Raw genomic sequence first — 12957 nt, forward strand, 5'->3', positions numbered from 1 at the left:
TTGTCTCTTCAGCCAGCTTTTATTTATGTTGTCCTAATAGCCTGTTTATTTTAATTAACCAATAAATGTTATGTATGAAAAGGAAATATTCCGCTCCTTTCCCTAAATTTAGGGGACAGGAGATGCCTTGATGTTCTCAGCTGTAAAACGGGGCTCATAACATCTTACACAGATAGTTGTTTGTGGGTATATCAGGCAGTCATGTTTTCTCCAAAAAGTGTCAAAGGGGAGATGAGTTTGTCACACCCCATCACGTGATCATAACCAGGGTAGCCCAAGCACTGGCTGTCAGCTCTTCTGCACCACACCCGAGGGCTTGATTCAGGCTATGTCAAGTGTGCATACGTGAGCGTATGTTGAAAAACCAAATTTAAATCAAAGGAGTGAACACTGATAAATAAAAAGGCCATGCATATAGAGAGAGACTTCATGGACTATGGAAGGGAGTAGCATAATAATTGCAGCAAGTATGGAACCTAGAATAACACAATTAACATGATATAACTCTACCTGAAAGGAGATTATATTGTGTATAGACCTCAAACTCAGTCTACCCTGCACCTTGCTTTAGCTGCAGCATCTTCTGGCTTATGTTTAGTCCTCAGCTGATCAACACGTGTGAAGTGTTTGAATTCAGAGTCCAGGGCTCAGAGATGCTGCTGATACTGGTGTGGTTGGATCTCTCTGATTATGGATAACACTATTAACCTGGATGAGGCAATAACTGAGTTGGGTTTTGATGATGGAATAAGAGTCTTTCCAGGCCGGGCGGTGGTGGCGCACGCCTTTAATCCCAGCACTCGGGAGGCAGAGCCAGGCGGATCTCTGTGAGTTCAAGGCCAGCCTGGGCTACCAAGTGAGTTCCAGCAAAGGCGCAAAGCTACACAAGAGAAACCCTGTCTCGAAAAACCAAAAAAAAAAAAAAAAAAAAAAAAAAAGAGTCTTTCCAGACAAATAAAGCAAATAAAATGGAAAAAATGTTTTTTTTTTCTTTGTGTAGCTTTGCACCTTTCCTGGAACTCACTCTGTAGCCAGGCTGGCCTCGAACTCACAGAGATCTTCCTGGCTCTGCCTCCTGAGTGCTGGGATTAAAGGCATGTACCACCACTGCCCAGCAAGAAAAAGGGTTTTTACAGGAAGAAGTGCTAATGACTCTATTAACCCTTTTTATAGATGCTCCAATGTGGAATTCCTTCAGGTTGGTCTTGCACAGATCTTAGGGGGCAGTAAGATGCCTAGTAAGTAGTGACTATTAGGAAGGCTCTCTCCAAGCTGTATCATTTCCCTCCCCCTCCCCTTTGTAGCTGCATCTATCTCTCTGCCTTCTCTAACTCTTTGGTGATCTTTTTTTTTTTTTTTTTTTTTTTTTTTTTTTTTTTTTTTTTTTTTTGCTTTCAAACTAGTTAGAACAGGGTGATCTGAACGCCAAGGTGCACATGGTAAATAAATCCAATTATTCCTCAGTCCCTTCAATGACACCATAGTGATAACTGTGGATAACGATAAAGAAGCCTTTTACTCTATACAGCACATGGCATCGGCCCGCCAGACTGCCAGCGACATCATTGGCTTTATTGAAGGAGATTTTAAATAAGGGGCTGGGGTGGCTGACTGTTTGCCTCCACAGGATTTATAAAGTATGGGCCATTGTGTGTTTATAGTATTTCTTTTTATGGATGCCCAAGTTATTATTTTTTATTGGTTTGGGTACTTATTTTGCACATTTGTAAACAATTATGTAGTTCTGCAGCTGTTGTGCCGCAGAGGCCATATGTGTCGCCAAGTCAGGAGAAGATTCCACAAGGGACTCTCATTGAATATCCTCACGAAGTAATCACTGTGATGCCAAAAAATAAAAGAAATAACCAGCGCAGGCATTTCATTGCCCCCAGTATTAGAAGCTAAATGAATGTAATACTTTTTTTTTTAAACTTCAGATTTGGAGTTAAACTTTATAACTAGATCTGAAGGGTGTTCCTGCTTTTTACACATGAATGGAAGATGTGTTGCTCCCCAAAAATGTATTAGCCAGTTAGGAAATCATGCCTTTTAATAACTTAATGACATTGATCTATTGTATGCTTACCTTCATAACTGTTATTATTCTCATTCACTTACTTGGCATGAAGTCCGTTCTTCAGGCTTAGCAGAAAGTTCCTTTGCCCAAACAGCCATCTTGCTGGCCCCCATACATATATCTTCTTTATAGGTGATATATGTATGATTCATAATATACATATATTTGATAGCTGATACTCTAAAATATATGACTGTTTATATGACTTATATATGCATATGTTTTATATTAATAGAGAACTTACACATGTATGTGTCCTTCATCTTTGTCCTTTGAAGACAGGGTTTTAGTATGTAGCTCTGGCTAGCCTGGAACTTGCTATATAAAGCAGGTTGGCCTTGAACTCAGAGATCTGCCTGCCTCTGCCTCCCCAGCATTGGAATTAAAGGCATGTGCTATCATGCCTAGTCCCCTCATCTCTTGATGTCTACATATGTGACTGTATATTAAACATATAAATATATGCATTTTATAAAATGTACAAATATATACAAACATATACATGAATAATACACACACACATATATAGAGGAAATTTTTAGAACTAAGAAATATTTATTGAGTATTTAGTACATGCAAGGAATGTTTCTGCTACCTTGTGTGAGGGAATGGGGAATAGAGAAGAGAGGTCATTAGGACCAAGAAAGTGGTGGTGAAGAATGGACATAGGGTGTATAGGAGCAAGCCGTGGGCTGGAAATAGTGTCACCCATGGCTCTGTTGACAACAACCTTCATTCATTCTGTATAATTGCTAGCCTGTAATGTACCAGGCACTGTGGGAACCAGTGATGGCAAGTGAATGGAACAGCTGAATTCCTCTCTAGCAGAGCTAATGGTCATTGGCTGAGATTATGACCCCAAAGCTGTATGCGTACCTGGCTTTAGGTCCAAGCTTATCACATACTGTTCCTGGGGCATCACGTAACCCTATACTTCTCACAGCCTGCTTTCCTTGTCTGTGATGTGCTCATGGATGCTCTTAGTACATGTAATATATATAGCAATGGTCCTAGACACCATGAGAAAGATGGTAGCCAAGGAGTTAGATCCCATCAGTGGGGAGGCCCATTGGGCACTGCTGTGCATTCCTTCTGTGAGACCACATTTGCCACAGCTATCCAGGTGACATGAAATTTTGTTTCAGGAAAGGAGGGAAATTTTAAGTATGATTGTTTCCAAAAGAACAGAGATTTCCCCAGATACATTGAAAGAACATTTGGAAATAGTCATCTTTATTCAAATAAGTAAGTTTGTCCCATCTTACTTGGGTTGATAATATTTTCATGAAGCCTTTCCTCCTCTGAGGTGTATTGGCTAACAGTTATAATTTACCAAATGGAAACATCACTTAGCTTTAAGCAGCAAGTTAAGAATGGATCTGTATTATCTTTTTCTCTCAGTATAACGTGCAGCAATCAAAAACAAAACAAACAAATAAGAAAAAAAACACCACGGCCTTTATTTGCAATTTTTTCCTGTAAAATATGATTCCTTCCACTTACACTGTTTCATTTTCATTTTAAGCACGTCCTCACCAAACTGTTCTCCTCTAAGATAGTCTCAATTCAATTTAAAGTGAAAGGCTTTTTTTTTCTGAGTTTCAATAATTTACATATAAAAGCATTACTGAACACTTTATGAAATGACTGTGTTCAGAAAAACAACGATTTCAGTTTAATCGTACTGTTATCCTGCAGGCCACAAAGCTTTCCCATCGCTTCTGGTCTTCCTAACAATATTCCTTCTTGTCGTAATTTAGTGACTGCAAATGGATGTGTGTCTTCAAGACCCTACCAGTAAGACTTTAGGCCCACCGCCGATAGTTTCATAGACTTGAAGATGACGTGCGTGGGCCACACAGAGCATCTTCATAACAGTCCGATCATGGCAGGGATACAGCTCTTTCTAAATTGCTCCTCTCTTCTCCCAAGAAATTTTGTTTGCCAGTCGCCACATCAGTTATGACAAACACACGCAAAACCCCTCATACTTCATTTTATTTCACATTAGGCAGTGTCCTTTCTTCTTTCCTTGTTTTTTTAAGTGGCTGTAGTTCTGGAAGCGTCCTCAGGAACCCCTTGTTTCTCATTGGGCACTCATCTCAGTGAATCTTTGAGAAATGCAGCCATATGCTGAGGATCTGGGCCACCACATTTGTTCATAGGGAGTCTGCCCTTGTTGCAAATTCTTGGGTTTTGTGGTTCTGCAAGCCTGTGCATGCATAAATGTCCATGGTTGCTGGTGCTCATCTCTCCGGGTGCTTAGGGAGGGCTCTTCCCCATCTCCACTGTCAGAGCAGTGGCCACAGTGGCTCCCTCCAAAAGCACACTGGATCGTCCTCTTTGGGAGGGAGCACTTACAGCTTTTTAAACAGGTAAACACTCATTATAGTTAATTTGGAGGGAGTGCAGTCAGATGGCTCAATAGATAAAGACACTTGCCTCCCTGAACCCATATGGTGGAAAGGACCAACTCCCACAAGTTGTCCTTTGTCCTCCACTTACATACCTGGCAAGGACATCTCTCTTCCTCTCTGTCCCTCTGTCTCTGTCTCTCTCCACACACATGCGTGTGCATCTTCACACACACACACACACACACACACACACACACACACACACACTTCATTTTATTTTAACCAAAAATAATTTCATTCTCCTTTCTCTATAGTCAGACTCAGAGCTCACGTCCCTTAGTAGCACAGCAGGATAGACTGTGCCCAGAACTGGGCCATTCAGTATCTGGGTTGACTGTTGCTGGCTCCTTTATCTTTTTAGCTTATGCATTAGGGACTACTGAGAGCTGATGGCATGTAGGTATGTGCTTCTATGACTCTCAACTCATGATTTTCAGAAAGCATTGTTAATGATTTGGGTACCACTTTGTTTATTGCAATAGACAAGTGACATACATACATTATAGCCCACTGTCCTTAATTGAGGCTAGCCTTGGTTATATAGCAAGAGCTCCTGGGTAGGAAGGGAAAGAGGAAAGAAGGATGGAGAGAGAGAAGAAGGAAGGAAGGAAAAGGAGAAGGGAGGGAGGAAGGGAAGCTGGTTGTTAGATGCTCTGGTTGCTCCAGGCTATAATAACAAACGGACTTAAACTACAGCTGCAGCATGCACATGTTGCCTTGTTTTTCCTGTGCGTTTCTGCTGTCTTTTCCTGTGTTATGTCTCTTCCTGCTTCTCCCCTACTCAGTTGCTCAGTCTTCCATTCTCCCCAGAACATCTGTGCAGTGTCCTCTCTGCTCATCTGAGCTCTCTTTGTGGTCCACCCGGACAGTTGCTCATTGCATTCCCCGTGTGTCATGGTCAGAAACCAGCTTGCTCTGTGACCTTGTATCAGACGGAACCAGGTGATGTAACAGCCTCCAAATCGCAATGACTTTGCGTTCAGTCCGCAATATAATATGAATTTGCTTGCAGCTGTCGACACACTGTAATGTGGGTTATTGCTGGGTGTAGACTTTATCTGCCTGGTACTTAGCCTGCTCTGTCCCCACTGGGCTTGTAGGGGAGGAAAGGGATGGACAGGACAGTGTGAGCAGCACATCTCTCTGCCAGGCCTGAAGAAGTAATATCTTTCTATTTCATCCTCATTCCCTTTGTAAGAATCCAGGCCATCCAGGAGGAAGAGGGATGTGGCTTTAGTGACAATCTAGCCACATCCCCCTGTTCTGGCTCTCACTCTTCCATTCATAATCTGTAATTAAATCTGTGGCAAATGCTTGTCACTAGGTGAACACTCTTCGAGAGCCCTGGATTCCAGCAAAGAACAAAGCCTCAGGTGATCCAGTGCAATCCTCAGACCCTGTTATCTCTTCAGTTAACGAGCAGCCTGGGTTTTCTGCTGGGTTCCGTGGAAGGCAGAGATTCCGTGTAACTGTGTGTGTGTGGTGTGTGTGTGTGTGTGTGTGTGTGTGTGTGTGTGTGTGTGTGTGTGTGCATTTGTGTGTGTGTGTCTGCATACCTAGGTGCATGTGCCCATGGAGAGGTCAGAAGTCACCATCGAGTATCTTCCTTTATTATTATCTTCCTTGCCACTTTACTGTTTTAGTAACTAAAGTTGTTCTTTGATAGCTTCACACACATGCATAGTATATTCTGACCACTCTCACACTCCCGTCCTGTCTCATCTCCCTACTACTCCTGTCACCCTGCTTCCCTACTGATCTCTTTCTCACGCTCATGTCTATGAGTTTTGTTTTGTGACCATTGCATTTAACCAGGGCTGTCTGTGTGGTTGTGGGTTTGGAGCTGTCCTTTGGAGCCTCGAGGGCTCAGTTGTATAGGAGCACAACTGAAGACAATGACCCCCTCTCTCCCAGAATCCTATCAATGGCAGAATGGGGAAGGGCCCCATAAGCCCCTTGCCCATCCATGACTGATGATGGTTCACAGGGCCAGCCTTGTATAGACCTCGAGTATTTTTGGAGATAGGGTCTCTCAACAAGCCCGGAGTTCCCTGATTGGCTAGACTGGCTGGCCTGCAAGCCCCAGGAATCGGTGTGCCTCTCTCTGTCCCACCCAGTACTGAGGTTTCAGACACACACCTTGTTCAGCTTTTCTGTGGGTGCTAAGGATGCAGGTTCAGGTCCTCGTGTTTGTATGGTAGGCACTTTGCCATCTGAGCCACCTGCCTAACTCCGAGACGAATCACTTTTAGCACACTGCACCTACTGTGAGCAGTATCATTAGAATGCACATTGCCTCTGTTTGGTAGGACAGGTGTAAGCCCCTTGGCCTGGGAAGTTTGGGGAAGCAGATGCCACTCACATGAAATCCTTTAGCACACAGACAAAAATCCTGGAGAAAGATCTCCATCAATCCCTTCTCTGCTCACATCAAAACCATCCTCACCGCCCTTGCGATGGAAAGCCACACATTGTAAGCCCTGGGTGAACACTGCTCCACTGTTTTCTGGACTCTAAATTGGTGTTTTGCTGGGGAGCACTTGAAAATGACTTGATGACATTTTCTATGTGCAGAGATCTCTAGATGTATCTCATTCCTGGTGCTTTCTCCTTAGGGTCTCCACAGGCAAAGAGCCCTAGCACATAGTAGGTGCCTTCGACTACAGGTCATTTGAATAGACAGAGCCCCGAGCCCAGGGTTCTCTGCATTGGAAGGGGCTTATGCAGTCAGATAGTCTGCAATGGTTTGTGGAAACAGAAGGAGTGGGTTTCTTAATTGGCAAAGGGAAGGGGAGAGGGGTTGGCTTGGGTTGCCATAGGGTATCATTTCCACACCTGCCCTGATCCACTGGGTAGACTTAGCTTGGTCTGGTGGTGGGCGCCGTGGCTTCCATCATCCTACTGAGCTCTCTTTTCCTCTCACTCTGGCTTTCTCCATTCAGGGTCCCTGCCTGTTTCTATCTCCAGAGCTGAGTTTAAAGCTCAGGGCCTCCTAACCCTCTATCCCTCAACCACTCCCCAGCCAGATAGTCCCTTCTTTTCCTTTTTCTTTCTTTTTCAAGAATGAGTTTCTTTGTGTAACAGCCCTGGCTGTCCTGGAACTCACTCTGTAGACCAGGCTGGCCTTGAACTCACAGAGATCCACTTGCCTCTGCCTCCTGAACACTGGGATCAAAGGCATGCACCACCACTGCCCGGCTAATTGCCCGTTCTCTTAAGAACACTTTGGAAATTTGCCTCTCCCTGACTACACAAGGCAGAGTCATCCCAGAGCTGTGATAAAGCCCCGAGAAGGCATCTGCACCACTTTTTAATGAAGACTCATTAGACGTGCCTTTGCCACACTGGTCCAGGAGATGTGAAGACATCTCTCTGGGCAGCTCCAGTTCATAGTGAGCCTTGATGGGCACAGAGACAAGGGAGGTAAAGGAAAGGTAGAACAAGGATCAACAGACTCAAAAGCCAACAGATTTAATCTCCAAGATGAACTGTACTTCCGTTCAAGTTTGAAGACAGGAAAGACACAAGACACTTGTCAGAATATAGCTCATAGTTGGTGAACTAAAGCAGTGGAGTCAGAAACCCCAGAGCCTGGAACCCAGGGCTCAAGGCATGTTTCCTTCTTTATTCAGTACAAGGATGTCAGTCAATTACAATTCTCTGAAAAAGACTAGAAAAATTAGGAGACGCTGCTGTGGGCAAGAAAAAGGGGTCAGATGGGAAGCACAAATGGCTTCCATTTATATGGCCCCTGTAGTCACGAGGTGTCATATAAATACATACATACATACATACAGACAGACAGACATACATACACACACACACATACACACGTCTTCCTTCACCATTCTCATCTTAGATACCTATTCACATCCTGTACACACATAAATGCACACACACACACACACACACACACACACACACACGTCTTCCTTCACCATTCTCATCTTAGATGCTTATTCACATCCTGTACACACATGAATGCACACACACACACACACACACACAGACACAGACACACACACGTGTACTTAGTTATAAGCACCCACAACACAAAATGGCTTTCTGACATCTCTGTACACTTCCTCCTTACCTTAACCACAGAAGCCCATAAACAGATTCCACAGCAGAGAATCACTTTACAAAGCAAAGAGTCGGGGCGGGGTGACCTGAAGCACTTACATTTACTGGGTTATATGAAGAGAGGAAGAAGGTTTGAAAGCCAAGTGTCACAGAGGACATCGGGCATCCTGCTCCTCTAGTGACTGCCATTGCTCTTCCTGTCCTGATTCCACCTGGCAAGCACTCCAGCCCGCGGTCACGGAACTGGTGTCTGTAATGCACTACTGTGGCTGAACGGTTACTGTCCGCTCCCTCACCTGTCCTTTCCACAGGCTACACGATCCCATTTCCCCTTTACTTATATATTTTTTTCAATACATTTCTCCCACCCCCAAAGACAGGTGCTACCATGATTCTGTGAGTTCAGACCGACAGGAAGGGGCTCTGCTGTCACTGGCTTCTTGTGGTCTAAGCAACTAGAGGTAGCCTTCTAAGTGGCAGCTGCCAACTACCTCAGAGTCAGAGGTTCTGATTCTGTCTTCCTGAGAAACAGCTCTGTTAGGCAAAAGTGACATTTTTCAAGGCCCTGTGTGCATCTCATACAAGTGCCCAAGGTTGTCACTGGAGAGGAAGTGGCAGTCATTTCTAGATTTGGGAAGCTGTCAGAGTTGAGGAGATCATGTTTCCCGTCCGAAAATTAAATATGAGGTATGTATGTGATGGTGCTGTTATCCTGACTGCTTTTCCATTACCATCATAATTAGACATACAATCGGCATTTCTAGATAACTTGTAATTTGAATTATGTGTGACTCTGGGCTTTACAAATGAAAATCTGGGTTCTAACTGGCCAGTGAGATATCACGAGATAAAGAGAATTTTGAAATAATGAGACTTTTATTGCGCTGAAGCTATTGGCATCTTATAGTACAAATGCATATGTATTCCCTCACCCTTATTAGATGGTGGCTTGTGTGTGAGCATCTTCTGGATCTGGCTCACCCGAGGACAATCCTTCACACTTTTTATGATTGTTGTTTGTAATTCGACATCCTTGCTGCTTTGACTACACTTGTCTTTCCTGGATGGACCAGGTGGGCAGGTGAGTCAGGCAAGCCTGTTCTCATTTGACAGATGTGAATTCGGACAGAGCTGCAGCTGGAGGGGATAAAGGGTAGCCAACCTGGACCACACAACCACACTGTGCTTACCTTAAGGATCGGGGGAGGGGGATCGTCCCAGTCTTCATTTGATTCTACCAGTTATCTAATGTTATTGCTATAACCCAGGGTTATTTTTGTCACTGGGGGAGCCCTAAGTGCTACCTCCCATACCATCAGTTTTATTCCCGGCACCTGGCAGCTGTGGATGATTAGGGCAAAACTCAACAACCCCAAAGCTCCAGATTCTTAAGTTGGCTGAACCTTCTATTGTCTGGATGTCATACAGTGTTTGACATTCTACTCCATGTCTGGAAGACATGAGTCATTTTCAGGAGGCCAACAGTACCCCTTTTGACCCTAGATGACCTCTCAGTTACCTTGTGACTTGGCCAAAGTCAGGGGTATGGTTTTACCTCTGAAATCTCAAGTACCTGCTTAAGATGTTTGTTGAATGAATGTGGGATCTTGAAGACAATTCTTGTGGGTGGTTTAAGCAAGAATAGGTGATAATGGACCTTTTTCTGTTACCCAGCTATTCCCATCAGCGTGTGCCTGTGTGTATGCCAGAGTCAGGTTTAGCCAGTCTTTATTGGGTGCCACTTGCTTTTAGGGAGCAAATGGCCCATCTTCAAACATTCACTGTCCTTATGAATTCTGGGGAAAAGGGTAGAATTGAGATGCATGAAAATTACCCTGTTGAGCAGAGGACTGGGTTGGGTTGGCTGTGGGAGATTTCTCTTTACAGAAGAAAAAGAGAAAGTATTTTTGAACAGACGCCTAATTGAGAAAAGTAAGCATTTATTGTTAAGTGTACAGGCACACACAGAAACCTCACTGTCTCCCAAATTATCCCCTGAACAGACACTGCTTCCAGAGGTAGGCCGTGAAGGATTTCTCAGTCACCAGATCCTTCTACCTAAGTGACCCCATGGAGTCTTGCTTCTGCTGCTCCCAGGCATGTCCAGTGTCTGCAGCTGAGTCAGCCAGTGCTGCTGAGTTAAAAAAACAGCATCATCTTCTGAGACCTCCCCTTCTTAGGAAGTCAGCCCCAGTACTGCAGGCCTGAGGTGAAAGGAGGAAGATTAGGAAAGGCTGAGTCTCCAGGGGTCTACCTACAGTACCCATGTGACTCCAGCAGGAGGTTGGGCCAGTGTCCAGGTGAATGCACTCATCACTGGGGCTCTGAAAGCGAGGCTGTGCAGGTTTATCCCAAACAGAACCAATACTGCCGCTGAGGTTTGTAAAGCCTGTTCTGTGGATAGTGCTTGGCAGCATCCACTGGCTTGGACCTTTGTACCCAGCTGGTCACAGGATAGGGGACACAACTCGAGGCAGGCTTCTGGCACTCTGGTGAGGAAAAGGGCCCTGGTCAGGAGCTGTGCTAAGAGTTCCAGGTGAGGAGAGGAATCTAGAGTAGGCAGTGTGGACAGCGTGCCCCTCCTCACAGGCATAAGGGTGCCATTTAATTTCTCTGAGTGCTGGAAGGGGACTTGGTGAAATTGATTTGGCAGAAAGGTTAATGTGTTATGGCTGCCAATTGGCCGATTGAATTGCTAGTAATTGAGGTAGGGGAAGCTTTTAATTTGATACACTCAAGGCAGGTCCACCAGAGCACACATCTTGCTTTAGATGTGTATGTGTGCGTTTGTGTGTGCGCGCACCTGTGGTGGTGTGAAAGAGAATGGCCCCCAAAGGGAGTGGTACTATTGGGAGGTGTGGCCTTGTTGGAGGAAGCGTGTCACTGTGGGGGTGGGCTTTGAGGTTTCTTGCTCAAGCTTCCCTCAGTGTGACTGTCAATCAATTCCTGTTGCCTCTGAGTCAAGATGTAGGACTCTCAGCTCCAGCACCATATCTGCCTGCATGCTGCCATGCTCACTGCCATGATGATAATGGACTGAACCTCTGAATCACGCCCCCTCAATTAAATGTTTTCATTTATAAGAGTTGCCGTGGTCATAGTGTCTCTTCACAGCAATAAAAACCTCACTAAGAAAGCACCTGTGTGGGCACATGTATATATGTTTGTGCATATGTTTGTGTATGTGTACACATGTGTATGCATGTATGCATGAAATGTGTGTATGAGTGTGTGTGTGCAAGAGTACATGTGTATGTGTGGTTAGATATGCCCATTTCTCCTCTCAACCTTCCCTATTTTAAATGGAGTTGTTAGCATTCTCTGACCACTCACAGGCCCTGACTTGAAACCCCATAGAAAGCACAAAATATCCTTTTATGCAATGTAAGGCCATGTTATTGGAGACATGTAAAACTACAGGCTCTGAGTCTTATAGACCAGGGGGTCTCCCACATGGGATGTACCCTTGTGATCCCCAGGACAGGGGCTTCACAGCTGTAGCCTATGGTGAATACCTGTGTGTTCTTCCTTCTGTACATAAAGTTTTATTGAAACAGAGCTAGATTATTTTTGTAGGGACTGCCTGATGCTCCTTCACACTGTGGTGAGTTAGCTCAATAGGTAGCAGAGATAGTTCTGCAGAAGCCTAGACTATTTATCATGGTCCTTTCTGTAGTAACAGAAAGCATTTACTGACCCGTGAGGCTTGCCAGATTTACCAAATAAAAAGATGTCCATGTGCATTTGAATTGCAGACAGACAATGATTTCTTAGCAAAGAAGCATTCTAAATGTAACTGGCTAGCTTGTACCTTTTTTATTTTCAATAGGGAAGCCCTGTGACCCCTAAGCAAGGGTATTAGAAGGAATAAGAATCTCCTACTTGGCATTTACCTTTCACCAAGCCTATTTTATTCATATTTATACATGTAATAGTGCATATGTCATGTGTAGAAATATACAGGTATTTGGGTGCTATGCCTAGTTCAGACAGGTCATCTGCAGCAGCCTATCCAGTCCACAGTGAGTCATGAGTTAAATCATTTATGTCTGCATAGTCCCTGATGTAGCCCTGAGGCCTCAGTTTCCAAGGGTTTCAGCAACCAGGTTTTCTTTTCTCTTTGGTTTACCATGTAAATTTTATCTACCATTTCTCTGGTATCTTGTGTGCTTGTGAATCTTCTTGGAGATCTGAGAAACTGGCCATCCTACTATAGCAAAAGCCAGGGACCTTCTGGATATGGTGTTCTGTCAAGGGGATGGCCATACACTTCCTGGTCCTCCCAGAGAAAGGAAGGAAATAGAGTCAGCATGTGGAGCTTGCTCAGAGTCTCTCATGAGTATCATCTTCCTGCCCCAGTCCCTGAGTGTCTTTCCAGCC

At 44.4% G+C, this 12957-nt stretch overlaps 1 protein-coding gene and 1 long non-coding RNA gene across 2 annotated transcripts in view; both read left to right on the forward strand.

Annotated features, from left to right (window-relative positions):
• The window catches only part of Wwox (WW domain containing oxidoreductase), a 943002-nt gene that overhangs the window by 527820 nt on the left and 402225 nt on the right, over positions 1 to 12957 (forward strand). The gene's annotated exons all lie outside the window — the stretch shown is intronic.
• LOC143273321 (uncharacterized) lies at positions 6046 to 10727 on the forward strand. The gene is made up of 2 exons (XR_013051318.1): positions 6046 to 9264; positions 9519 to 10727. It is a non-coding gene; the product is annotated as an uncharacterized LOC143273321 (long non-coding RNA).

The sequence above is a fragment of the Peromyscus maniculatus genome, chromosome 5, assembly GCF_049852395.1.
Source record: "Peromyscus maniculatus bairdii isolate BWxNUB_F1_BW_parent chromosome 5, HU_Pman_BW_mat_3.1, whole genome shotgun sequence".
NCBI lineage: Eukaryota > Metazoa > Chordata > Mammalia > Rodentia > Cricetidae > Peromyscus > Peromyscus maniculatus.